At 43.8% G+C, this 26,825-nt stretch overlaps 1 long non-coding RNA gene across 1 annotated transcript; it reads left to right on the top strand.

The window, feature by feature from the left end:
* The first annotated feature begins 1,397 nt into the window (after positions 1–1,397).
* LOC135042956 (uncharacterized) lies at positions 1,398–25,197 on the top strand. Its single transcript, XR_010236009.1, has 4 exons — positions 1,398–1,539; positions 17,146–17,342; positions 19,545–19,655; positions 23,667–25,197. It is a non-coding gene; the product is annotated as an uncharacterized LOC135042956 (long non-coding RNA).
* The last annotated feature ends 1,628 nt before the right edge of the window (positions 25,198–26,825 follow it).

Below are 26,825 nucleotides of genomic sequence, written 5' to 3'. Positions count from 1 at the left end.
CACATGCATTGAATAGGGGAAATGTCATTCGCCCTAAAAATTACCAATAATTGACGATTTTTAGACTGGATGAAAAATCCGGCAATAACTGAATACCCCCCTATGTGTTGTAACATGTATAAGCTTCTCTACTGTGTGGCGCACCCTGTATAAGGATCTCTACTGTGTGGTGCACCCTGTGTAAGGCTCTCTACTGTGTGGCGAACCCTGTATAAGGCTCTCTACTGTGTGACGTACCGTGTATAAGCTTCTCTACTGTGTGGCGCAACGTGTATAAGGCGCTCTACTGTGTGGCGCAACGTGTATAAGGCTCTCTGCTGTGTGGTGTACTGTGTATAAGCTTCTCTACTGTGTGGCGTACTGTGTATAAGGCTCTCTACTGTGAATTGGGAGTACTACTGTGTGGCGACACCCCTTGTTAGTGAGATAAAACACCGTATTTTGGGCGACGCCATTTCCCTGTTTTTAATATGGGAGGGGGCCCAATGCATATTGTTGCACCTGGGCCCACCATTCTCTAGTTCCGCCACTGGGTCTCAATGAGACATTGGGTTTAAGCAATTTCTTATAATACAGTGGAGGGAAACATGTGGTCCAAAGATCCCTGTGGATAAGTTGTGGGTCCCCATAGCCTAGTGATTTATATGCACAGTTAAAAAGAGTCAATAACAGGGACCTTGTACATCTAGCCGGTTTAATTTTGAATCTTTTACTGATGTAATTGTGAATCTTTTACTGTTTGAATTTTTGCTGTTTTCCATCTGTGTAGAGTTTTGCTGTGCTCTATATGGATTATTGTTTTTAAATGTTATTGTTTTATGTTATTGTATACTGTGCAACTATTTGTTTTTGATTAGGAGGTAAATTATATGTTAGCACGGGGGATGTTGAATATGTGATATGTGGGAGGTTTTCCTGCTTAGGAGCGGGCTGCAACAGGGACAACAGGTGTAGCTTTTGGAGATGAGCACTTATAGTAGTAATAACACTATGGAGGTGGTTGTTTATATATGGATAAACGGGATATTGGTTGGGATAATGTCACGAATGTAGAGATTAATTTTACAATTGTGTGCAGTATTAACACACGAGGTGTGGTGTATTTTTTAAACATATATTTTTTATGTGTGCAGTGTTTTTAGGGTCACAGACCATTTTTACAGCAACGTAGCATTTTGAGATTTTTTTATATTTTAATTGACTGTTTTATAACAACACTGTGGTGTGGAGAGATATAAGCACATTTATACTTTATTTTATTTTATTTATCCACCAAGTTATGTGTAAATATGTACTAGGCACTTTTGTGAGTAATCAACATATTGAAATGAGTAAAACTTTATTGGCTCTCATTCAAGCACACTGATGTGATACCAGGCAGTCCAGCTCCATGACAGGTTTTGTCTGTTGCACAGGGTTATCGTGGCAACACAGCCGGGACTCGTGACGTCTCTTCCGGGGGAAGTAGACAGCCCAGGGGGACGGAGCCGGGCCCGGGACGTGTGAGCAGCGGTGACCAGCATGGGGGAGACTACAGGGGTGAGTGCACCTATATATGTTGGTAACTGTTCACTTTGGGGGTTATCCTGATGAAGGGGCTACGCGCCCTGAAACGTTGCTGTAACCTGCAGTTTTTGCACTAAAAGTTTGTTTTGCACAAGTCAAGTCTCTGAGTGCCGCCTTTTATATCTGCCATATACATGGAGGTGCAAACCTCATTGGAGGGCACCAGAGCCAGTTAACCCTTGGAGGTTTTTCGAGTGCCAGCCACAAAAGGGTATATATATATATATATATATATATATATATTAGTCCAGTGCAGTTTTATTGTGTTTAAAATAATCTCTGCATTGCCTGTGACTGTGTGTGCCTGTACTTGCTATATGGTTTCACTCTCATGTGTATCCCATCTAAGGTAGCTATCACTATAGTCTATACCTGAAGGTACTAGGTGCGTCAGGGTCCTACAATACAGTGTACACAGTACTTATCGCTATACGGATATTTTACGGAGTTACAGTCAAGTACACTGGAATTTAGTTCACTAGTGTATGTATTCTGACGCTGGTTGTGTACTTTGTACGCAAGTTGTGTACTCTGTCTGGCTTCATCGTACTAATAGCCTAATTGTTGCTTTATTACAATGTCTAACAATAAGGGCAGTAAAACTCTGGAAGCGCCTGTAAGTTGCAAGGTATGCTCCAGAGGTTTACCTGAGGGGGATGTACTGTGAAATGGTCTGTGCGCTAAATGTCATACACCTCCCAGTCAGCCTGCAGCTCCTTTAACTACAATGGAGCCACCCTGGGCTATGTTCACCACCCTCCTGGGGACTCTGGTGGACCGTTTAGCCCCCCCCCCCCCCCTATGGGACCTCTGGTGTCACTGCCACCACAAATACCTATAGTAAATCCGCCTTGAGCAGATTTACCCAGCTGCAACAGTTAAATCAGTCTTTGGTTAGACAGAAGTCTACTCCAGGTCACTCAAGTGTCTCTGGGTCTTCTAAGCAGGCTGCTTCCTCCTCACAATCCATTAACCTCTCTGATGTTTCATCTGACGAGGAGAGGGAGCATATGGTCCTGTCAGACTCTGAATCATGTGTTACTGATGAGAATTCTACCTTACAGGGTGATGTCCCTGTCCTGGTGGATGCTATTAAGCAGATCCTTCAAATCACTGAGGATGAGGATTCCACTGCAGTGGTCAAAAAAACTGATATGTTTAAACAACAGAAGGTGGTTAAAACTGTATTACCCCATTCTGATCATCTTGTGGACATCAGGAAGGAACCCTGGTCTACCCCGGGTACGAAATTCCTGCTCCCCAAATGGGCTTTGGCTCGCTATCCTCTGCCTGCAGAGTTATGTGGTAAATGGGAAAACCCACCGCTGGTGGATTCTCACATCACCCATCTTGTGGTGTCGTCAGCTCTGCCTGTCACCACTGTCACCTCCCTGAAGGAGCCAACAAATAAGCACGTGGAAGGATGCCTGAAGTCTATATATTACCCCGCAGGGGTTATTCATAGGCTCACCATAGCTGCCTCCTGGGCCACAAATGGTATTGAGGCGTGGGTTCAGGCTTTAGAGGATGAGCTGCTCTAGGATATTTCTGACAAGGCCAGACAATACCTGTCTCACATATGCACCACCGCCTATTACATTCAGCAGGCGTCCTCTGAGGCAGGGGTACTGGCAGCCAAAGCGTCATCCACATCTGTCCTGGCTCGCCACAAACTGTGGTTAAGGTCGTGGAAAATGGATTTGGACCTTGGAGGTACTCCCCTTTACTGGGGACATTTTATTTGGAGAGGACCTGAATAAACTAGTTTCAGAATTAGCAGCTGCGAAGACTGCTTTTCTTCCTACTAATCCTTCTGCTCAGAAGGCGAAGACAACCACTTTTTGTTCCTTTCAACCTCAAGGGAAAGCCAACGGTCAGTCTTACCCCCAGACAGTCACATGCTCCCTAGACCACCAAGCCCAAGACGAAAGAGTCCTGGGCAGCCTATCAGCCTGCTTCATGATGGGGTGGGCCTCCCCTGTGGGACCCCAGCGTGGGAGACCAACTTCTACAGTTTGCCCAGGTCTGGTTAAAGACCACTTCAGATGCTTGGGTACTGGAAGTTGTCTCTCATGAGTACGCTATCTCCTTCAAGAGATGTCCCCCTCACCAGTTCTGCACTATGGTACTCCAGATCCATTGAAGGTGCAGGCATTACAAACGGTGGTAGGTTATCTCTTGAGTACAGGAGTAGTTGTGCAGGTACCTCAGTCCCAGCGTGTCAGAGGCTATTATTGGACCCTGTTTCTGGTGCAGAAACCCAATGGGTCTTTTTGGCCTATACTCAGCCTCAAGTCACTAACAAATTTGTGAGGGTCGCCAACTTTCGTATAGGAAGCATTGCGCTCTATTGTGCTGGCGATGAAACCCAGAGATTACATGGTATCCCTGGATATACAGGATGCTAATCTGCATATTCCTATTGCCAGATTGCATCAGAAGTTCCTGCGGTTTACTATTGGCGACAGTCACTACCAATTCCAGGCTCTGCCATTCAGACTGGCCACTGCTTCTCGGATCCTCACCAAGGTTATGGCCATGATGACGGTGCACCTCCATCACCAGGCAGTCAGATTCCTGCCGTACTTGGATGACCTGCTGATTCTGGTGAGTTCCCACGAAGTACTTCTCAGTCATCTACAATTGACAGTGAGTTGATTACAAGCCCACGGATAGCTGATCAATTGGAAGAAGTCCTCGCTGGTCCCAGGTCAGAGCATGTTGCATCTAGGTGCACTTCTGGACACACACAGTCAGAGACTGTTCCTGTCTCCAGACAAGGACCTGAAAATCCAGGACAGGATTAGACACTTCATTCGTCACCCCAAAGTGTCGATTCACTCGACGATGCAGGTACTTGGCCTTATGGTATCGACATTTAACATGGTGGAGTACACTCAATTTCATTCCTGCCCTCTGCAGCCATTGATTCTTGCCAAGTGGGATGGCCTGCCTCATTGAATCAGTTCCCAAAGGATCTTGTTGACTCCGGAGGTTCATTTGTCGTTGACCTGGTGGCTCCAGGACCAGCAATTGAGCAGGGTCCATCCCTTCTGGATCCCCGACTGGGTCCTCCTGATGATGGATGCCAGTTTGAGGGGATGGGGAGCGGTGTTGGAGCAACACTCTTTTCAGGGTCGGTGGAACAAGGAAGAAGCACTCCTCCCAATAAACATCCTAGAGCTGAGGGCGGTGTTCAATGCATTATCACTCGCCCTGCCTCTGGTATGGAACAGACCGGTTCAAGTACAGTCAGACAACGCCACAACAGTGGTATACATAAACCATCAAGGCAGCACTCAAAGCTGCATGGCTATGAAGGAAGTGTCAAAAATCCTTTGTTGGGCAGAACGCCATCTGCCAAGTATATCGGCAGTGTTAATTCCGGGTGTCCTGAACTGGGAATCAGACTACCTCAGCCGCCAAGACGTACACACCAGAGAGTAGAGTCTTCATCCAGGAATCTTTCAACTCCTAGTGGACAGGTGGGGTCTACTGGACGTAGACCTAATGGCATCTTGACACAATCACAAGGTTCCAGTCTTCGGATCACGGACAAGGGATCCTCAAGCAGCGTTCGTGGATGCACTGGCAATTCCATGGAACTTTCGGCTGTCTTACTTGTTCCTTCCAGTGTCACTCCTGCCAAGGGTTTTACGGAAGTTCAAACAGGAAGGGGGAAGGCTGCTTCTTGTGGCTCCAGCATGGCCCAGACGGCATTGGTTCTCAGACCTGCAGGGTCTATCGATGGGGCATTCCCTTCTACTTCCTCAACGAACAGACCTCCTCGTGCAGGGCCCTTGTCTTTACCCAGACCTGGCCAGACTGGCATTGACTGCGTGGCTCTTGAAGCACCACTCCTGAGAGCCAAAGGATTTTCAGAGGCAGTTATTCAAACAATGTTGAAAGCCCGTAAAGAGGCCTCTGCCTGGATTTATTACATGGTTTGGAATTCTTACTTCACCTGGTGTGCTGAGAAGAATTACAATGTCCATAGATTTAGAACTTCCAAAATACTGGCTTTTCTGCAAAGATGCCTGGACATAGGTCTTCGTCTGTCCTCCCTCAAGGTTCATATATCTGCCTTGACGGGTTGTTTCAGAGAAAAATTGCCCCTATATCTGATGTTCAGACATTCATTTAGGGCGTTATATGGATTCAGCCTCCATATGTCCCTCCTGTGGCTCCATGGGATTTGTCTGTTGTGCTGAATGCTCTGCAAGAGTCTCCATTTGAACCTCTTGAATCAGTGGACCTTAAATGGCTCACAGCCAAGGTCCTGTTCTTGCTGGCCATTGCCTCTGCAAGACGGGTGTCTGACTTAGGTGCTTTGTCCTGTTGTCCACCCTTTCTCATATTCCACCGGGACCGGGCAGTTCTACGAACTCGCCCAGGTTATCTGCCTAAGGTGGTGTCATCTTTTCACCTTAACCAAGAGATTGTGGTTCCGGCCTTTGGGGGTCATTCTGAGTTGTTCGCTCGGTATTTTTTTATCGCAACGGAGCGATTAGTCGCTAATGCGCATGCGCAATGTCCGCAGTGCGACTGCGCCAAGTAAATTTGCTATGCAGTTAGGTATTTTACTCACGGCATTATGAGGTTTATTCTTCGTTCTGGTGATCGTAATGTGATTGACAGGAAGTGGGTGTTTCTGGGCGGAAACTGGCCGTTTTATGGGAGTGTGTGAAAAAACGCTACCATTTCTGGGAAAAACGCGGGAGTGGCTGGAGAAACGGAGGAGTGTCTGGGCGAACGCTGGGTGTGTTTGTGACGTCAAACCAGGAACGACAAGCACTGAACTGATCGCACTGGCAGAGTAAGTCTCGAGCTACTCAGAAACTGCACAGAGAAGTCTTTTCGCAATATTGCAAATCTTTCGTTCGCAATTTTGATAAGCTAAGATTCACTCCCAGTAGGCGGCGGCTTAGCGTGTGCAAAGCTGCTAAAAGCAGCTTGCGAGCGAACAACTCGGAATGACCCCCCTTGTCCCTTTGGATTTGTCCCCCCAAAGAATGTTCTTTGGATGTGGTTAGGGCTCTCCATATCTATGTGGAGAGGACTGCCTCTATCAGAAGGTCAGATTCCATTTTTGTTTTGTTCGGTTTTCGCAAACGTGGCTGGCCTGCGAATAAGCAAACCTTGGTCAGATGGATTAGAATGGTGATTGCACAAGCCTATGTGCAGACTGGACTCCCAGCTCCTGCTGCAGTTAAAGCCCATTCTACTCAGTCTGTTGGACCTTCTTGGGCGGCCCATCGTGGCGCGTCCCCAGAACAATTGTGCAAGATGGCTACGTGGTCCTCTGTGAACACGTTCATTAGGTTCTATGCCTGTGATACTTCTGCCTCCCAGGATGCTTCCTTTGGACGCCGGGTTCTCTTACCCGCTATGGGCCGTCGCCTCCCTTGAGGAATTGCTTTAGGGCATCCCTGATTTATTCCCTGTGAAACACAGTGTACCACGCTGCAGAAAAGGAGATTTATGGTAGACTTACCATGGTTAACTCTCTTTCTGAGAGGTACACTGGGTTCCACAGGGCGCCCACCCTTACGCACCTACTGTAGCTTCTTTGAGTTGTATGGCATTAGCCGCTGGTATCCTCTCCTGTCGTTAGATTGGGATTCTATGTGACTAACATCTACCTTCTCTTTTACCTGCTCATGCATTGGAGTGGTTAACGAAACTGAGCTCTCAGTGCCTGGAGGCGGGGTTATAGAGGAGGACCCAATGCATCCTGGGACAGTCAAAGCTTTGCCTGATGGTGCCTCTGGATCCAAGATCCCGCTCTACACCCCAGTGTATTCCCTGTGGAACCCAGTGTACATCGCAGAAAGAGAGTTAACCAAGGGAAGTCTATCATAACTCTCCTTTTCCTAAATAAATCCTGTACATAGTAACAATGTCAGTATAATTCTTTTCTAGAAAAACATTACTTATATCATAACCTTATTGTGACCTTTTATATACATTTTATTATTAAATTCAATCATTGTAATTTATTATTTATTTTAGATAAATCTACTGTATTACTTTGTAGCGTGATAGATAATGTGTAACTGGACCTTAACGAAATATTCTGTTCAGAACAAAATGAAAAGAAAAAAGGGTATCCACTCCCTTCATATGCCTTTTATTATTGTAGAATTGTTATACAGAGTCTACACTATACACTTGTTTGAAAAGAGCTATTTCATTTTGAATTGACCAGCTGGTGTCTTATGAAATAACACACCCGTTAGAGCCTCTAGACTCGAGAAAGATATTACCTGGGGATTGAGGGACAAAAATAATTTATTCAACACCCCCCCAGACATTTAATGATTAAATATTTGTAAGATTCAAATAAAGGCTTTTCTGCTGTCCTGGGAGACCTTCATACTTCATTCATACTGTATGTGATGCAGTGAAGTTCCAGTGTTGATTAGCAAACATGTAGCTGCAGACCTGCTGCATTCAGGAAAGAATGATCACCCACAGAGGGGCAGTCTGTCTTGTGCCTCCCTCCCCCTTAGCTTAAACCCCATAGGTTATAAAAGCATTGCAGGTGATACTAATTAATTCTGAGGATGCCTTGAGGGAATGTACTGTTAGGGTTCCATGAGGACAAAGTTTAAGAATTAATGTTCTTAAAATGTTCTACCAATTTTTCCTCCAAAACATTTAAGTATTAAGTGTTACTGAAAATCAGCAAATGGGAAAGAATGAGACATTTTCCAAGGTCAAGTGGACCAAGACATACTGTAAGTCTACAGTTATCAGCAGAAAATGTGCACATAAAGAATTCACAAGTTGCAGTTACAAACTATAGACTTAATGGACTTTATAAGCAAATCAAAGTGATGTATGAGGATTGTGAGCAATAAAGTCAAGCATAACCAATATTGTTTTCAAGTGAAATAACATCCATATATAAATAGAAAAATGCTCTCGCTCTGAACTATGTTTAAGGGGGGAAAGCAATAGACTGGGTGAAGAGGAAAGAATGGGGGGGGGGGAAATCAGGAAGTAAGGGAGCTTATGGGTCAGTGGCATTGGTCACTTCTGATTATCATGAAAATGTGTAAGCAGAAAAAACACAGGTGATGAACAGTACAAAATGTTAAAAAAGAAAAGAAAGGATTGCATAAAAATCCACAATATTTTCCTAAGAAGGTATTAGGAAGATTCAGAAAATTTTCTGTATAGCCACCAGTGGATGAAGTTATGTGATACCTCCCCCTACATCTCGCCCCCTCACAATCCTGAAGTTGGCATACCGACCAACGGACTATTCCCACTCGTGAGTGTCCACGACACCCATAGAGTGGGAATAGAACACAACGAGTCCGCAAGGGGCTTGTTGCATTCTAGACACACACACCCCCCCTCCCCCATGCTGAACAGTTTAAAGATGTTGGAACGTACTGATTCCTCAAGCATCTCTATGTAGGGTCCTCATCTCCGGTAAAAGAGAATTACTACTCTATCGAATTATAGTATTTTAAGAAGCAATGTTTTGAATTCAGCTAGCGAAGGAGAGGAAATGGACATCCAGTGTCGCATTATAATCTTTTTTTGCTACTGTAACAATAATTGTTAGAAGTGGCATCAACTTAAGGTCGAGGCCACAAGTGATCCAAGAGTGGAAATTAGCAATAAACAGGTGGTGGGATCGAGAGTCAAAGTTACAGAAAAGGTAGTGTTTATAAAATGCAGTACTTTGTTCCAACATCTTTTGATCTTGTTACGTTGCCAAATATAATGAAGGAAGCCGAGGAAATAGAACACTTGAAACTGCTTTTCTCTTCGTCTGGTAAAAAACGTTTACGTTGCGTTTGAGTTATACAGTATATGCCCTATGTACTATCTTTTTGATTAGAGTCATATTTTATTGTTTTCCTTTCTGCTGAGGAGTACACTGGGCTCCACAAGGATTAACATTGGGGTGTAAAGTAGGATCTTGAACCGAGGCACCAACAGGCTCAAAGCTTTGACCTTCTTCCCAAGATGCATAGTGCCGCCTCCTATATCACCCCACCTCCGTGCACAGGAGCTCAGTTTTGTAGTTGGTGCCATGCAGTAAGCAGGCACATAACAGGGGGGCTGCTCCAGCAGCCCTGAGAGAAGATTTTAAAGAATATTGAAGACTTCAAGGGCTGCAGCAGAGACACTGACTGTGTTAGAGGTCAGTCAGATATCACCTGCTGCAGCTCCATCACCTCTTCCAGCGGCGCTGTACACTCCCGCGCCCTTGTTGCCGGTTACCTACACCGGAGGCTCCGGTTTTCTTCCAAGTTAGTCACACACATGACCGCTGCTCTCCCGGATCGCGTGGCCGCACTCAGGGAGGAGGTAAGGGGTCCCCTCGTCGGGACCCGCTGTAAATCGCGATCCCGCGCAGCCGGTGGGAGGCGGGCCACGCGCGCTGTCGTGGACACTGTGGTAGTACAGGGACCCCACTAGACCACCAGGGCATGGGCACAGGTCGGTTTTCTCTCATAAAACCGTTTTATTAAGCCCCCAGTACCCGGTGGTGAAGTCCAGCAGGGGGATAAGGCTTTGACCTGTAGCCCCAGCCCCAGGGCACCATTTTAGAGTAAATTATCCCGCCCTGGAGCTGCATATCTCTCTCTAGCTCACTCCCTGTCAGCGTTTGGGCACCATTATAGCAAGCAAAGCTGATCCTGGGACTGTTTGGGCAAATACTCCTCTGTAAAGACGCCTGCCTGTCAGCGCTGTGCATTTTACAGGACACTTAAGTATTCTATATGTCTGCTGACAGTGTTAGTTAAGAAAAAGTGCATTTAGTCAGGGTTATTTAGTACAAGTACCCTGTGATATACATCCAGTCTTTACTGTGCATTGTTGTATCTATTAAGTGTATAGCTATACATAGTACTACTCTGTATTGCTAGTCCAGTGCATTTTTATTGCATGTCATAATTTCTGCATTGTGCAAACTGTGACTCTGTGTGTGTGCATATAGCTACTGTGTGACCTCCATTTCGTGTATCTCACTCAGTTTGCTATCCCTATATTCTATAACCTGAGGGGGCTAAGTGTGTCAGGTTTATCATAATATAGGCAGTTCACAGGATATACTCAGTGTGTATTTTTGTCTGTGATTTTTAGTCACCATATACAGTACCTCTTGAATTCCCTGTTTGTGCTGCTACACTACGCAGGGGGTTCTTGTCAGGTATTGTGCTGCTGATATTGTACTGTGTTACCTTGCATTGAGCTTTTGATTATGTCGGCTACAAGGGGCAACGGAGTTGGGGCTGATCCCACATTGCAAGGTGTTGATGCTGCAGACACATTTGAGGATAACATAGCAGCTGAGGGTTCAGGTTCTGGGGGTTCCTTACCCCCCAGTGGGACTGTAGCAACGGGGGTACAAAATGACCCACCTTGGGCTACCTTCTCCACGCTATTGAATACGCTGGTAACTAGACTAACGCCCCCTATGGGACCTCCTGTGCCGGTACAACCGCTTATGGTCCCCGCGGTTAACCCGCCATGGGCAGATCAACTGTCCAATCAGTTACAGCAATTGAACCAATCACTGACTGCTCAAAAGTCTAACCCTCGCCCGCCTAAGACCATGGGGTCCTCTAAGCGGGCAATTACTTCCTCACAACCCACCAACGTCCCAGACACCTCGTCTTATGCGGATTGCGCTTATACGGACCCCACAGATTCTGATCCTGATGCTTCTGATGGGGAAGTTGTTTTGCAGGTGGATGTTCCTGACTTGTTAGAGGCTATCAGGCTCATTCTTCAGGTTGATAATAAACCGGAGCCTGACACTGCCCCTAAGAAACCGGACAGGTTTAAACGTCAGAAGGTGGTTAAACAAGTTTTACCTCACTCTGAACATTTAGTTGACATACGTCAGGAGTCCTGGGAAAATACAGGAAAGAAGTTCACACCTCACAAGAAGATGCTGGCTCGCTACCCCCTCGCTGCGGAGCTTATTAAAAATTGGGAAACACCCCCGCCAGTGGATTCGCAAGTGGTGCGGCTGGTAGTATCCTCAGCTCTGCCTGTAACTGTTCCTCAAACAGAGAACATAATATATAACATATCCATTAGCAGATATTGATATTTCCACAGATGACTTCCAAGGTCACTTTCTTTAGTGACTAACCTGGGCTAAATGAGATGCGTTCCCATAAAGGTTTCTTTCACACTTTATATATCAACAGCCTTCTAACCCACGGCCTATCTGCACCAGGCTTACCTTTAGGATAAGCCCTATATGCACTGAAAGGTATCTTTTCCAGTCCTTGTTCGTATCCGGACTTCCGTTACCTCCACTCAAAATGGCTCCAAACGACAGCAAATGGTGAAAAAAATGTCTATTTTTATTCCAAACAGAATTGTCCCACAACAATGCGGGAGGACCCTGGGCTACATTCTTCCATGGTGGTTGGCAACATCTTGTGGGTAATTTTTTCTTTCTAGACCCCTTATAGTTGGGAACATTTTACCTAGTCCATCCTACCGGTACCATTGGAACTGGCCCTGCTTTTTTTAAATATAGGGTACCTCTTGTATTTTGTTTTATTGTTTTTATATTTTGTATATTGTTTTATTCCCGCATTGTTGTGGGACAATTCTGTTTGGAATAAAAATAGAAATTTTTTCACCATTTGCTGTCGTTTGGAGCCATTTTGAGTGGAGGTAACGGAAGTCCGGATACGAACAAGGACTGGAAAATATACCTTTCAGTGCATATAGGGCTTATCCTAAAGGTAAGCCTGGTGCAGATAGGCCGTGGGTTAGAAGGCTGTTGATATATAAAGTGTGAAAGAAACCTTTATGGGAACGCATCTCATTTAGCACAGGTTAGTCACTAAAGAAAGTGACCTTGGAAGTCATCTGTGGAAACATCAATATCTGCTAATGGATATGTTATATATTATGTTCTCTGTTTGAGGAACAGGAATACACACGGATCTGGAACTTGTATATAGCATCGCTGGGAGATCACCTCTTTTTATTACTATTGTGTCTGTAAAGGAGTGGTGCTCTTTTTTGGGGATCTGCCGAGTTGAAGCTAGGGTGCAAGTTACTTTTTACCTATTTTTAATTCTATTTTTAATTCTACCTGTAACTACTGTCACGTCCTTGAGAGAGCCGACGGACAAGCATGTGGAGGGTTGTTTGCAGGCAATCTACACCTTAAATGGTGCGGTGCATAGGCCCACTATTGCAGTGACATGGGCTGCAGAAGCTGTGGAAGCGTGGGCTCAGGAGCTGGAGGCGGAATTGCCTTCCAATGCTTCTGATCATGCTAGACAATGCCTTTCGTATATTGTTACAGCGTCTCATTACATTAAAGAGGCGGCTTCTGATGCCGGTATTCTGGTGGCCAAGGCTTCTACTACGTCCATTTTGGCTCGCCGAATTCTCTGGTTATGGTCCTGGACTGTGGACATGGACTCTAAGAAAACCCTGGAGGTACTCCCCTTCAAAGGAGACATTCTTTTCGGAGAAGACCTAACAAGATAGTGGCTGACTTAGCGTCTGCTAAAACAGCATGTCTATCTAGTACTGCTCCGGTGCCAAAGGCTAAGAGTACTTCCTTTCGTCCTTCAGGGAAAGCAAAAGGTCAGGCATACCCAAAACAGGTTCGCACTTTCAAGCCCAAACCCAAATGGGCCTGGGCTGCCCGTCAGCCTGCTTCCAAAACTGACAAGCCTGCAGCATGACGGGCCTCCCTCAAGGGGATCCCAGAGTGGGGGGCCGACTTCTAGGGTTTACCCAGGAATGGTTGAAGACCACTTCCGATGCCTGGTTACGGGAAGTCGTCACTCGAGGTTATGCCGTATCCTTCAAGAATCGTCCCCCTCATCAATTTTGCTTGACAAATGTCCCTTCGGATCAGGTGAAGGCAAAGACTCCTCATTCGGTGGTACAGTCCCTCCTGGACACAGGAGTGGTAGTACAGGTGCCTCTGGCTCAGAGAGGCAAGGGGTACTATTCACTGCTGTTCCTAGTCCCAAAAGCGAATGGGTCTTCCCGGCCCATTCTCAACCTCAAGTCCTTGAACAAATTTGTGAAGGTCTCCAAGTTTCGTATGGAAACTCTTCGCTCTATTGTTCTGGCCTTGGAGCCTGAGGACGATATAGTCTCACTGGACATACAGGATGCTTACCTGCATATTCCCATTGCAGTGTCGCATTAGCAGTATCTGAGGTTTGTGGATGGCAACCTCCATTACCAATTTCGGGCGTTACCTTTTTGGTTTGACCACGGCTCTGCGAGTATTCACCAAGGTCATGGCGGCTGTACTCCGCCGTCAAGGGGTCAGGATCCTACTGTACTTAGATGACTTGTTGCAAATTCCCCAGAGATTCTCCTATGCCATCTAGATCTGACTATCCAGTTTCTGCAAGCCCACAGGTGGCTCATCAACTGGAAGAAATACTCCCTGGTCCCTGCTCAGAACATGGTGCACCTGGGGGCGTTGTTGGACACTCACAACTAGCAGTTGTTCTTGTCTCAGGAGAAAGTCCTGAAGCTTCAGGACAGGATTCAATGCTTCCTATCTCGTCCACAAGTGTCGATACATTCGGCAATGCAAGTGCCAGGTCTCATGGTGTCGGCTTTCGACATGGTGGAGTACGCTCAATTCCATTCCCGCCCTCTCCAGAGGCTGATTCTTGCCAAGTGGGACGGCCTGCCTCACCAGATCAGGTCTCAAATGATCTCATTGTCTCCGGAGGTCCAACTGTCACTGAGCTGGTGGCTTCAGGACCAACAATTGAGCAGGGATCGTCCCTTCTGGATCTCCAACTGGGTCCTTCTGACGATGAATGCCAGTCTGAGCGGTTGGGGCGCGGTGTTGAAACAACACACTCTTCAGGGTCGGTGGACCAAGGAGGAGTCTCTCCTCCCAATAAACATTCTGGAGTTGCGGGCGGTGTTCAACTCTTTGAACTTGGCCCAGCATTTAATACAGAACAGACCTGTTCAAGTACGGTCGGACAACGCCACCATGGTGGCGTACATCAATCGTCAAGGCGGCACTCGAAGCCGCATGGCAATGAGGGAAGTATCACGGATTCTTCAGTGGGCGGAACGCCATCTGCTAGCCATATCGGCAGTGTTCATTCCAGGGGTCCTAAACTGGGAAGCAGGCTTTCTCAGTCATCAGGACATACACGCCGGAGAGTGGAGCCTCCATCCAGAAGTGTTTCAACTCCTCGTGGACAAGTGGGGCCTTCCAGATGTGGACCTGATGGCATCTCGACACAATCACAAGGTTCCGGTCTTCGGAGCAAGGACAAGGTATCCTCAAGCAGCGTTCGTGGACGCACTGGCAAATCCATGGAACTTTCTGATGCCATACGTGTTCCCTCCGGTGTCACTCCTGCCCAGAGTAATAAGGAAGTTCAAGCAAGAAGGAGGTATCCTACTTCTGATCGCTCCAGCGTGGCCCAGACGGCATTGGTTCTCAGACCTTCAGGGTCTCTCGATAGAGCGTCCCCTTCTTCTTCCGCAGCGCTCAGATCTCCTCGTTCAGGGCCCCTGTGTATATCAGGATTTAGCCCGATTGGCTCTGACGGCGTGTCTCTTGAAGCTTCCGTCTTGAGGCCAAAGGATTTTCTGAGGCAGTCATTCAAACCATGTTGAAGGCCCCGAAACCGGCTTCTGCTTGGATTTATCATAAGGTCTGGAATTCTTACTTTGTTTGGTGCGCATCTAACAATCATGACGCTTACAAGTTTAGTACAGCCAAACTTTTGGCCTTTCTACAACAAGGCCTGGACTTGGGCCTTCGTCTGGCCTCCATCAAGGTTCAAATTTCTGCTTTGTCGGTTTGGTCTCAGAGAAAAATTGCGACCTTACCTGATGTGCATACGTTCACTCAGGGTGTGTTGCGGATTCAACCTCCATATGTCCTGCCGGTGGCTCCTTGGGACTTGTCGGTGGTTCTGGAGGCGTTGCAAGGGTTTCCATTTGAGCCTCTTGAATCTGCAGACCTTAAGTGGCTTTCTCTTAAGGTATTGTTTCTGCTGGCTATTGCCTCTGCTAGATGAGTGTCGGATTTGGGTGCCTTGTCTTGTAGGTCACCATATCTGATTTTTCACCATGATCGGGCGGTTCTTAGAACACGTCCCGGGTATGTATCTAAGGTGGTGTCTTCTTTCCGCCTTAATCAGGAGATTGTTGTTCCGGCCTTTGCCTCTCCTGATTTGTCTTCCAAAGAACGGTCTTTGGATGTGGTACGGGCTCTCCATATCTACGTGAATAGAACTGCCTCCATCAGGAAGTTGGATTCTCTCTTTGTGCTGTATGGTTTTCACAAACGTGGCTGGCCTGCTCACAAGCAGACCTTGGCCATATGGATTAGAATGGTGATTGCACATGTTTATGTACAGGCTGGTCGCCCAGCTACTGCTACTATTAAGGTCCAGTCTACTCGGTCTGTTGGACCTTCTTGGGCGGCCCGCCGTGGTGCGACCCTTGAACAACTGTGCAAGGCGGCTACGTGGTCCTCAGTGAACACGTTCATAAGGTTCTATGCCTTCAATATCGCCGTCTCCCAGGATGCTTCCTTTGGATGCCGGGTTCTTGTGCCCGCTACAGTGCGTCCCCTCCCATAAGGAACTGCTTTAGGACATCCCCGATGTTAATCCTTGTGGAGCCCAGTGTACCCCGCAGCAGAAAACGAGATTTATGGTAAGAACTTACCGTTGTTAAATCTCTTTTTGCGAGGTACACTGGGCTCCATAAGGCGCCCACCCTAACGCACTTGGCATCTTTGGGTTGGTATGGCATTAGCCGCTGACACCCTCTCCTGTGGTGAGTGTGTGGTGTATGTGGCTACTAACGATTGTTGTCTCTTTTACCTGCTACTGCATTGGGCTGGTTAACAAAACTGAGCTCCTGTGCACGGAGAAGAAAAAAGTATATAACTCGGCGCTGACTTAGTAAGGAATCTCCTATATAAAGTCACTAAATGTCCGGATATGCTGCAGCTCTATCCAGGAGATCACTGATTCTCCCAAAAAAGTAAAAAAAACTACAAACTAATTAACAAATAAAGCGCTGCATACCGGAAATCATTTTTGTGCTTTTTAATAACACATTAATCAAACAATTAATTGACAAACATATAACACACATACATAGACCCGGCCGGTATTAAAATTACCTTAATGATAAAACTTATCAATCCATAAATGCAGATCTCACATCATACTCTCTATTTCAAACATGGCCTATCAATGATGCATCACTGGTATGTTAATCAACTGATAACATATATATAATTGTGCTTAGGGGCCCCTATTGACTAGGATTCAACCCTCAACTAATTAGCAACGTATGGTATCCGGTATTCAATCACAATTATGTCCGTATAGGCCAATGGAATGCTGAATGTGTTAATGTCCAAATGACAGGTTAATTGGTTAGTAGAGCCAGCAATGTCCGTAACTTAGATTAGGTCAAATGATGGTTAGTGAGTCACTGCAGTCCTCCAAAATTAACATGGACATACAACCATATTAATAAACAGCCCTCTGAATGAGGCTCTCATATTCTGTCCTGGGCACTGGTTACTGAGCGGGCTTTGTTTTTCAGGGGTTCTCACCGACCAGCTGATTGTCTGCTGTAACAAAGTCTCTGCTGCCGACTCCTCCCTTATACTACGCCTCACCTCAGACCCGTTTAGGTAGATGTGTCCCAGATGTAGATATGACCAGGTCCGTGTGCTTTGGACCTCTCTCTCAACGCGTTTCTCCGCCTAAAGACTCAGCGGCTTCCTCAGGAGAAATAATGTAATTATTAAATAGCTAATTAATTAATTAATTACTAAATAGCTCAGGAGGCACTGGCTAGCACTAGAGCCAGAGTTACATGCAATATATGAGCCAAAGCGTACATCTGGGCTTTATACACAGGTGTGGCAGTATAAACTCCCGGGAATATGGCGAGTTTTGATCAGAGATGTGTGGAAAGGACACACAGGTGAGTCACTGCCTCACCTGCCATAGACTTTTTACTCCAGAGTTTTGGCTATAAAAATGATTAGAATAATGCAAAGGAGTTATTTCAAACAAATTCTATGTATTTTTCATATACTTTATACAGTCAAAACTCCGGCACAGACGTTAGTATGACAGGAAAGGCTCTGCCTCACCCCACCGCACGTCACTGCATTACATTATAGTATCCTGACTGAAGCCATCTATTCCATATCCTTCTATATTTTACCTCTGCATTTCTAGAACAATATACGAATTTCTCATAGGCTATTGTTGTGTTTACAAATGCTTTCCAGGCTCTAATCTTTGGTCCCTCTTTAGCCATCCATGTCCTGGCTATAATTACCTTGGCTAGCGCACACACATTAAGCAAATATTGTTTGGTATCTCTATGAATATTGTCACCTTCACATACACCCAATAAACACATCCTAGATGTCATTATCGTACTTTCAATTCCTGTATTACCTATAATCCTAATGACCTTGTTCCAGTAGGCATTGAGCACTGGGCATTCCCATATAAGGTGCAGAAATGTACCTACTGCAGATTTACACTTCGGGCATTTATCTGTCTCTTTCCCTTTAAATTTCTTAAGTCTCATAGGAGTGAGATATGTCCTATGTAAAATATACAATTGAATTTGTTGGTATCTAATGGAGCTTGTTGCCCTGCTAGGAGATGCAATTGCAATATTCCATATATAATATATATATATATATATATATATATATATCTCTCTGTGAAATCACTTTCCTTGGTCCAAATATTTTCAAAAAGGTTTTAATAGGAGAATCTGCTATATGTGGATATGTTCCAGAAAACTGCTTATTTAGTGCATGTCTCAATTGCAAGTACCTATAAAAGTAGGCAACTGGCAAATAGTACTCATCTTGTAGTTGAGAAAAAGATTTTAGACCTGCTTCCCCATATAGTTTCCCCACTCTATTCCCTTATGTGCTCATGCCTTATCTTCTTGCAAGTACCTCAACTCCTCGAGTTTTTTAGATTTCACCAGGGGAGAGTCTGGATCCAAATTTTCAGATTTCAACATCCTCTGTACATGTTCCCAGATCTTAATAGCCTGATTCAGCATAACATATTTTTTCTTGAATAATTTACCTGCACACAACACCTGTATGGGAGTATGTCCTGGTAGTATTTGTGAGATCAGCACATGGATCATTTTATTTTCTAAATCCTCCCTTATCCATGTTCTCATATGTGCTAATTGAGCAGAGTAATAAAACAATTTGAAATTTGGCAAAGCTGCTCCCCCCGATTTCCATGGCCTGGTTAAAATATTCAACTGTATTCTTGGGCGTTTATTCCTCCAAATTAAAGTGGAAACCATGCTACTTATCTTCCTAAATATTTCCTCTGGTATATAACAAGGAGATTGTTGTAATACATACTATGATAGGAAGGATTAATTTAATAAAAATTATATTTCAGCCTAAATTACTGTAAGTGGTAATCTCATCCATGACTTGATTTTAACCTGTAGATATTCTAACAAAGGTTGCACATTTAGACCAATATAATCCTGTAAATTATTATTTATCTGTATCCCCAAGTACTTAAATTGATCAACCCATTGAAGAGGAAGACCACTTGATATTCCTGCCGTAGATATTCCCCTTAATGGGAAAATACATGACTTATTCCAATTTATTTTTAACCCAGGGTACTTTTCAAATTTAGTGACCTCTTTAAGAACTACTGGTAATGAAACTTTATAGTTAGCTAAAAATAATAATACGTCATCAGCATATAATGCTATTGTGTCCCTACTTTCTCCCATCCTAAATCCCATTATCTCTGGATGCGCTCTTATAATACATGCTAATGGTTCTATTGCCATTGCAAATAGAATGGGAGAAAGGGGACAGCCCTGTCTAGTACCCCTTGACAGTGAAAAATGAGCTGATACATATCCATTTATAGATAGCCTAGGGTTCATATATAACAGTTTCTCCCATTTTATATATCCAGGACCTATTCCAAGCGCTATTCCAAGCTTCCCACAAAAACGGGCATTCAACAGAATCGAATGCCTTTGTGGCATCTAAAGACACTATAGCTGATAACAACTCATCCTCATGGGTAATTCGCATATTTGTATACAGCCTTATTAGATTGACTGATGTTGATTTACCAGGCATAAATCCAGTCTGGTCTGGGTGTATCATTTTATTTATTACTTGGTTTAAACGATTGGATAATACTTTAGCTAGAAATTTTGCATCTGTATTTATTAGGGATATGGGCCTGTATGATTCGGGCATTACGGAATCCTTTCCTAACTTTGGTAACACTATTATTATTGTTTTCTGCATTGACTCGGGAAGATTATTTTCTTCGTAAAACTCATTAAATGAGTCTAGCAACTTAGGGGCTAGTTCCGTTAAATGCTATTTCTAAATCTCTATCAGTATTCTGTCAACGCCAGGAGCTTTACCTCCCGGAAATGACTTAATAGCCAGTTCTATTTCCTCGACTGTGAATGGAGCATTTAAAAACTCTCGGGATGTACCTGTCAATGTGGGAAGACCAATATCCTGCATATAATCATGTGACTCGTCTCATCTCACGACGCTCTTGTTTTCTAAATGTCTTGATAAAATATTGAGAAGACCTCCACTATCTCAGGAGTATCACTAACTATATCTCCTGTATCTGTCTGTATTTTGGCTATTATATTAGAAGGTCTATCCACTATTGCCAAGTATGCCAAATAACTACCTGATCTATCAGAGTTCAGATAGCTATTATGAGAGTTAAATAACATCCTACGATTAACTCCCTCATACAGATATGTTTTCCACTGATCTTGAGCTTCCTGCCATGCCTTCCTAGTTTCCTCCTGTTTATCTAGTAAATATTTCATCTCAAGAGTATTACTTAAATTTTCTAATTCCACAATAGTTTTCCTGTATACAAGTTTTAGATTCGCTATTTTCTTTATCAGGGAGCCCCCCCCCCCCCATATACACCTTAAATGCATCCCCCACCATTGCCCTTGATGCCGAGTCTATATTATCTTCTATAAATTCCGTCCACATTTTTTCCAGGTCAGACCCATCCCCCATTTGCAACAACCATGACTGATTCATTTTCCAGAAAGACTGTCCCCTATTTGCCTCTACGTCTATCTGCAAAATAATTGGTGAATGATCCGAGATACCTCTTGTTTTATACTCAATTGTAGATAGCCTTAGTAATATATTGGTGGAAACCAAAACCAGATCAATTCTTGAAAAGGATCCATAAGATTGCGAATAGCTTGAAAATTGCTGTACCCCGGGATTTTTAATTCTCCATGGATCTACCCATCCCAAATCTGCTACAAATGCTGAAAAGCCTCTGTTATTTTGGGGCTTACTAACTACTAATTTCCTCCATCTATCTATTTCTGGGTCGAGTACATTGTTAAAATCCCCGAGACAAATTACAGGTACTACTGGTGTCAATGCTACAAATTCTATAGTTTTCTTCAATACCTCATATGAGAATGGTGGCAGTATGTATATGGCCAGCAGTATTATCTGAGTTGAATAGTACAATTCAAAAAAACATATCTACCTCCTGTATCAGTCTTTACTGCATTACATATAAAGGGAAAGTTTTTTGAACTAAAATTGATACTCCCCTTGAGGATGACTTATATATTGTATAAACTGTTTTTATTAAACCCAGTTCAATAAAGAATAATCATTTACAATAATAAAATAAAAATTTGACATTAAACCGAATTCGGGTTCATTTTTTGTTTTAGAATAGTAGAAAACGGTAATAGAGAGAATGATATTAGAAGAAAATACACCGGAACGAAGTCCAGCATGGGAAAAAGAAGAATAAGCGAGTATAGTAAGAAGGGAGGGGGGGAGAGGGGGGGAAGTAAGGGAGCCTGAGAACCGGGGAGTCCAAAAGATCAATAGAATAGAATCAAGAAAGATTGGCCATATTAGCATCAGCAAACCGGGTCGCATAGCAATTATAAGATCAACTACCAGATGGAGCAGAAGAGTGATCACCAGCAATATAATGCTGGTATAACAGAGTACTTTTGAACTCCAGCCAAAGGGACCATATTGCTAAAAATTCAGAAACATTGCCCCTTGTAAACGTGATAATATCCTCCATCTCCATATGGTAGTCAATCCTCTTAAACCAATCTCTCGCTGAGGGGGCCCTTGTTGATTTCCATAGTGTGGGTATGACCGCTTTAGCTGCATTGTTGAGATGTCTGAGTTTCGAGTGTTTATACGTCTTAGTGTCTGCTGTGGTAATATTTAGCAACCAGAATCCTGGATCTTTGGGTATATCGCCTTTCAGTATTGCTTCATTACATTTAAATATATCAGCCCAGAAGATAGTGAGTGCCAGGCATTCCCACCATATATGTAGAAAGCTACCTACATTCGACCTGCATCTCCAGCAAGTGTTGGGTATTGTAGGGAACATTTTGTGCAATATCACTGGAATCCTATACCATCGGTATATGATCTTATAAAGAGTCTCTAGCGCGTAGCCAAGCACATAGAGCTAGCTTGAGCGTTACGAAATATTGCCCCCCAATCTAGATCAGAGATCAGTCCTTGTAGGTCCTTCTCCCAGGCCGCCTCAAATGAGGGAGGACTGGTAAAAAGACTCTCAATAAGGTTAGCATAGAGCTGTGAAATAACATGTGAAAGAGGTTTAGGGTCCACACATAATTGTTCAAAATGTGTGAGATTTCTTGATAATTTGGAATTTTTACCAATTGTGAACAGAAAATGACGTAGCTGCAAAAACTTCCAGAATTCAGTGTGCGGTAGAGGCCATAGTGATTGGATGTCAGAAAATGAGCATAGGCCTCCTGGGCTAATCATTTGGCCTACTCTAAAAATCCCTGCCTCCGCCCATAATGTAAATGAGGCAGTGTGAAGACCTGGGAGGAAGTCAGGATTATAAAAGAAGGAAGTCAGGGGTGATATTTTAGAGGAAATGTGCGGAAGTAAATGCAGTTTCTTCCACATAGCAAGAGTAGGGGTAATAGTAGGATGGTCAATTCTTGGTAAATTGGGTAGCCATGGAGCTATCTCGATATAGTGAGTAAAGCTTTTTTCCTCTAAGGAGACCCATAGTTTGGTGTCTTTTGCACGAGTCCAGTCTAGAACTTAGTTTAGGAGTATTGCCTGATAATAACCGGGGATATGGGGAAGCTGCATGCCCCCCATGTGTTTCCGTCTGAAAAGAATATCATGCTTGAATCTAGTGTGATATTGTCCCCAAACAAATTTACGTATAAGACTTTGAATTGCTTGGAGCCATGTAGTGGGGGTGTGAATGGGAAGCGTTTGAAGAAAATATAAATTTTTTTGTGAGGGAATTCATTTTAACCACGTTTATCCTACCGAACCAGGATAGGTGTAAAGAACGCCATTTTTGATAGTCTGATCGTAAAGAATTTAACAATGGGGAGTAGTTTAAGGAAAATAATTGGGAAAGGTCCCTGGGAATTTGTACCCATGAATATTTTAATTTGGTGTCGTTCCAAGAAAAGGGGAAGGAATGTTTCAGACGGTCAACCATGGATATCGGGGTATTAAGATTCATGATGACCGATTTGGAATAGTTAATTTTAAAATTGGAGAGTTCTCCGAATTTATGATATTCTGCGACCAAATTTGGGAGGGAGAGAATAGGCTTAGAGATCAACGCCAGTAGATCATCTGCGAATAAAGCAAGTTTGTATTCGTGGTCGCCCATCTGTAAACCCGAGATGTTTGGGTTCAATCATATCGCTCTAGCTAGGGCTTCCATACATAATACAAAAAGCAGGGGAGAAAGGGGACATCCCTGCCTAGTGCCATTAGAAATTCCAAATCGGTCAGAAAGTGAACCATTACCATTAACCATTGCTGTTGGGGAGTCATATAGGGCCATGATTCTATGGAGACAGGTACGACCGAGCCCCAGGTGTCGTAGAATGCCAGTCATAAATTCCCAATCAACCCTATCAAAAGCTTTTTCAGTATCTGTGGAAATCAATAATGAGGGTGTTTGGAATTGTAGTGCATAATGTGCCATATTTATGACTTTAATGGTGTTGTCTTTGGCTTTCCTCCCTAGGACGAAGTCGACCTGATCTCCATGAATCAGCGTTGGAAGGAATAATTTTAAGCGGTTAGAAATCAATTTGGCGAACAGCTTCAGATCGACGTTCAATAATGAAATGGGTCGGTAGCTGGGACATAAACTCATGTCTTTGCCGTCTTTGGGAAGAACTGTGATATGTGCTTCTAATGTAGATGTCGAAAAATGTGTTTTGTCAGAAATGGAATTGAAAGTGTAAGAAGAGGGGCGAGTTTATCTTTAAACGATTTATAATACGCTATGGTAAATCCATCGGGGTCTGGACTCTTGCCCGTAGGGGAAGATTCAATAGCCTTTACCACTTCCTCAACAAGGAAAGGCTCATCTAGAAATTCTGCCTCATCTTGTGTCAGGGTGGGGTAATCTATCGATTATAGATAAATTGAGATCAACATCCTAGAAGATTCCAAATTCGAATTGTCTATACTACTGGAAAGGTTGTAAAGTTTGGAATAGTATGATTTGAATGTCATGGCTATCGATGCAGTGTCATTATGAGTCTGACTAAGGTCATCTTTGATAGAGTGTATGAATGTAGTGGCCCTCTGTTCACGAAGAGCTTTTGCCAAAAGTCTCCCGGGTTTGTTGCCCCATTGGTAAAAACCACTCCGGCATTTGCTATATGAGAGCTTAAGTTGATCTCGAAGAAGACCTATTAAGGGAGGCACGTGCTTCTTCAAATTCAATACAGTAAGTGGGGGATCCGGATTGTTTGTGGGACGTTTTCCAACTATTTAATTTTAGCAAGTAGGTCTGCTTTCTTCTGGGTGTTTTGCTTTTTCAATAAAGAACCCAACTGGATGCAAGTACCCCTTAGAACACATTTGTGAGCTTCCCACACTGATAATTTAGAAATATCGTCAAGATTATTAGTTGCAATATATGTATCAATAGCCGAGTCTCATTCGGTTTTACAGTACGGGTCTTGTAGGACAGTGTCATTAAAACGCCAAAAAGACCGGGGCATGGTCGGACCAAGTTATCGATCCTATAGAAACATCAGATAGGAGATGTAGGTAATGGTGATTCAGGAACAGATAGTCTATCCTAGAATAGGTTTGATGTGCGTAGGAGAAAAAAGTGTAGTCTAGGTCAGTTGGGTGGGACAGTCTCCAAACATCCATTAGTTGGTGATCTAACAGGGTGCGTCTCAACTGTCTGTGTTCCTTCCCAGGTATATGTGAAGATTTATTGGAGGTATCCTTTGTCGGATCGAGATGCCAATTCAGATCGCCTCCCATTACCACTATCTCTTTTAAAAGGGGTTCTGCAGATACAAGTATGGAAGAGATGAAGGATGGTTGTTTTGTATTAGGGACATAAATATTTAGAAAGGAATAAGGCTGGTTGTAGATCTGACATGTGACCAATAAGCCCCTCCCCTCTGCCAACTTGTGAGAAGCAATATCCGTAATAGGGAGATGTCTAGCTATCAAGATCGCCACTCCTAAAGTTTTCCCATAAGAGTTGTTCAATGTAAAAATATATGGGTAGTAGTGACATTTAAGTGAAGGGAAATTTCCAGATTTAAAATGAGTTTCCTGGATAAGGGCAATATCTACCCTATCTTCCTGGAGACATTTAAGTAATTTCGATCTCTTCTCGGGGATATTAGGCCCTTTAACATTAAAAGTGGCAATCTTCAGATTATTTTGTCCCGCGATAGGTGGATGTGAATACGGTGAGGTGTGAAGGAGTGAGTCGGCCCACCGGTTCCCAGGAAGAAAAAAGAAAAGGAGGAAAGAGGAATAGAGACAGCGATAGAAACATAATACAACAAAAAATACAATGCAAAAGACTGAAAATTGAAATTACAGAATTCAAAGATTGCTGGGGAATACACTGCAATTGGGCCAAGAGCGGTATCACGCCAGCTCCTGGTCCAATAAACTTGGACATGCAGAGGACAGGGGGGGTAAAAGGGGGGCCAAAGACCCCGACGACAAATTATTATAACATGAATAATACAAGAAATAAACTTGAACATAGCTGGATATTTGTTGTGAGGAAACTCTCAACATAATTAACGGTAAAAAAAAGAGAAAAAATAAACCTGAAAAATGTATAAACTGTGAAAGACATAAAACCTCCAAGCAAACATTAACTCCCGAAGTAGAAATATAATAAGTATTGTTGAATAACTACTAAATGAAATATGATGGATAGGAAAACGTATATGAGTCATGTTAGCAAATGAGAGTAGGTAACGTTACGGCATCTTTCAAAACTGGCATAAAGGTATAAAGGTTCAGGTTACTTCCGCACGCTGAGATTGGAGTGGGGACTTGCGCCTTCTCCTCGAGGTAGAGGATTGCTTCCAAAGGTCATCCTTAGAAGGAAGCGGTGGAGCTCTAATTGACCATGGAACGCTTCCCAATCAGGAAGCTCTAATGGTTGTAGGCCGCTCAAGCATAAGAAGGTAGGCAAGTCCGCCGGTTTCTGAAGAATAAAATTTCTACCGTTGTGGGTGATTTGTAGTGAAAATGGATATCCCCAACGATATTTCAATTCTGGCTTGCGCAAAATATCGGTTAGTGGCCTTAAAGACCGGCATTGTTGAAGAGTGGTCCATGCCAGATCTGGAAATATTTGAATTTTGACCCGATTAAAGACCACACCATTGAGCTGGTGAGTTTTCCGCAGAATGTCCTCCTTTTGTGTGTAGTAATGAAGTCTGCATATTACATCACGAGGTTTATCCATGTGTAGACCTTTGGGTCGTAGCGCACGATGGGCTCTGTCGAAGAGGATTTCAGAAGCAGGGTCTAGATCCAACAGTTCTCCGAAGATTTTAGTGAGTACGTTAACCAGACTAGATGATTGAATATCTTCAGGGAGACCCCTGACCCTGATATTGTTCCGCCTTCCACGATTATCCAAATCTTCTAGGCGGGATTTAAGACCATTAATATCCGACATTTCATGTGAGATAACATCTTTAAAGCGAGAAAGATTGTCAATCATCGCAGATTCGTGTTCTTCCAGGGAGTCAGTGCGATCAGCTAAGCGAGCCATATCAGTTTGAATAATGGCGACTTCTTGTCTGATAGTTGTCAGTAATCGGTTCTCTAGAGATTGGAAGTCTTGCTTTGTAGGTAGCGATTTGATGTGTAGAAGTATCTCGCTAATCTTATT

This window comes from Pseudophryne corroboree, chromosome 2, assembly GCF_028390025.1.
Source record: "Pseudophryne corroboree isolate aPseCor3 chromosome 2, aPseCor3.hap2, whole genome shotgun sequence".
Classification (NCBI taxonomy): domain Eukaryota; kingdom Metazoa; phylum Chordata; class Amphibia; order Anura; family Myobatrachidae; genus Pseudophryne; species Pseudophryne corroboree.
Note: the sequence above shows the minus strand (reverse complement) of the source record. Positions and strands in the feature narration are given on the sequence as shown.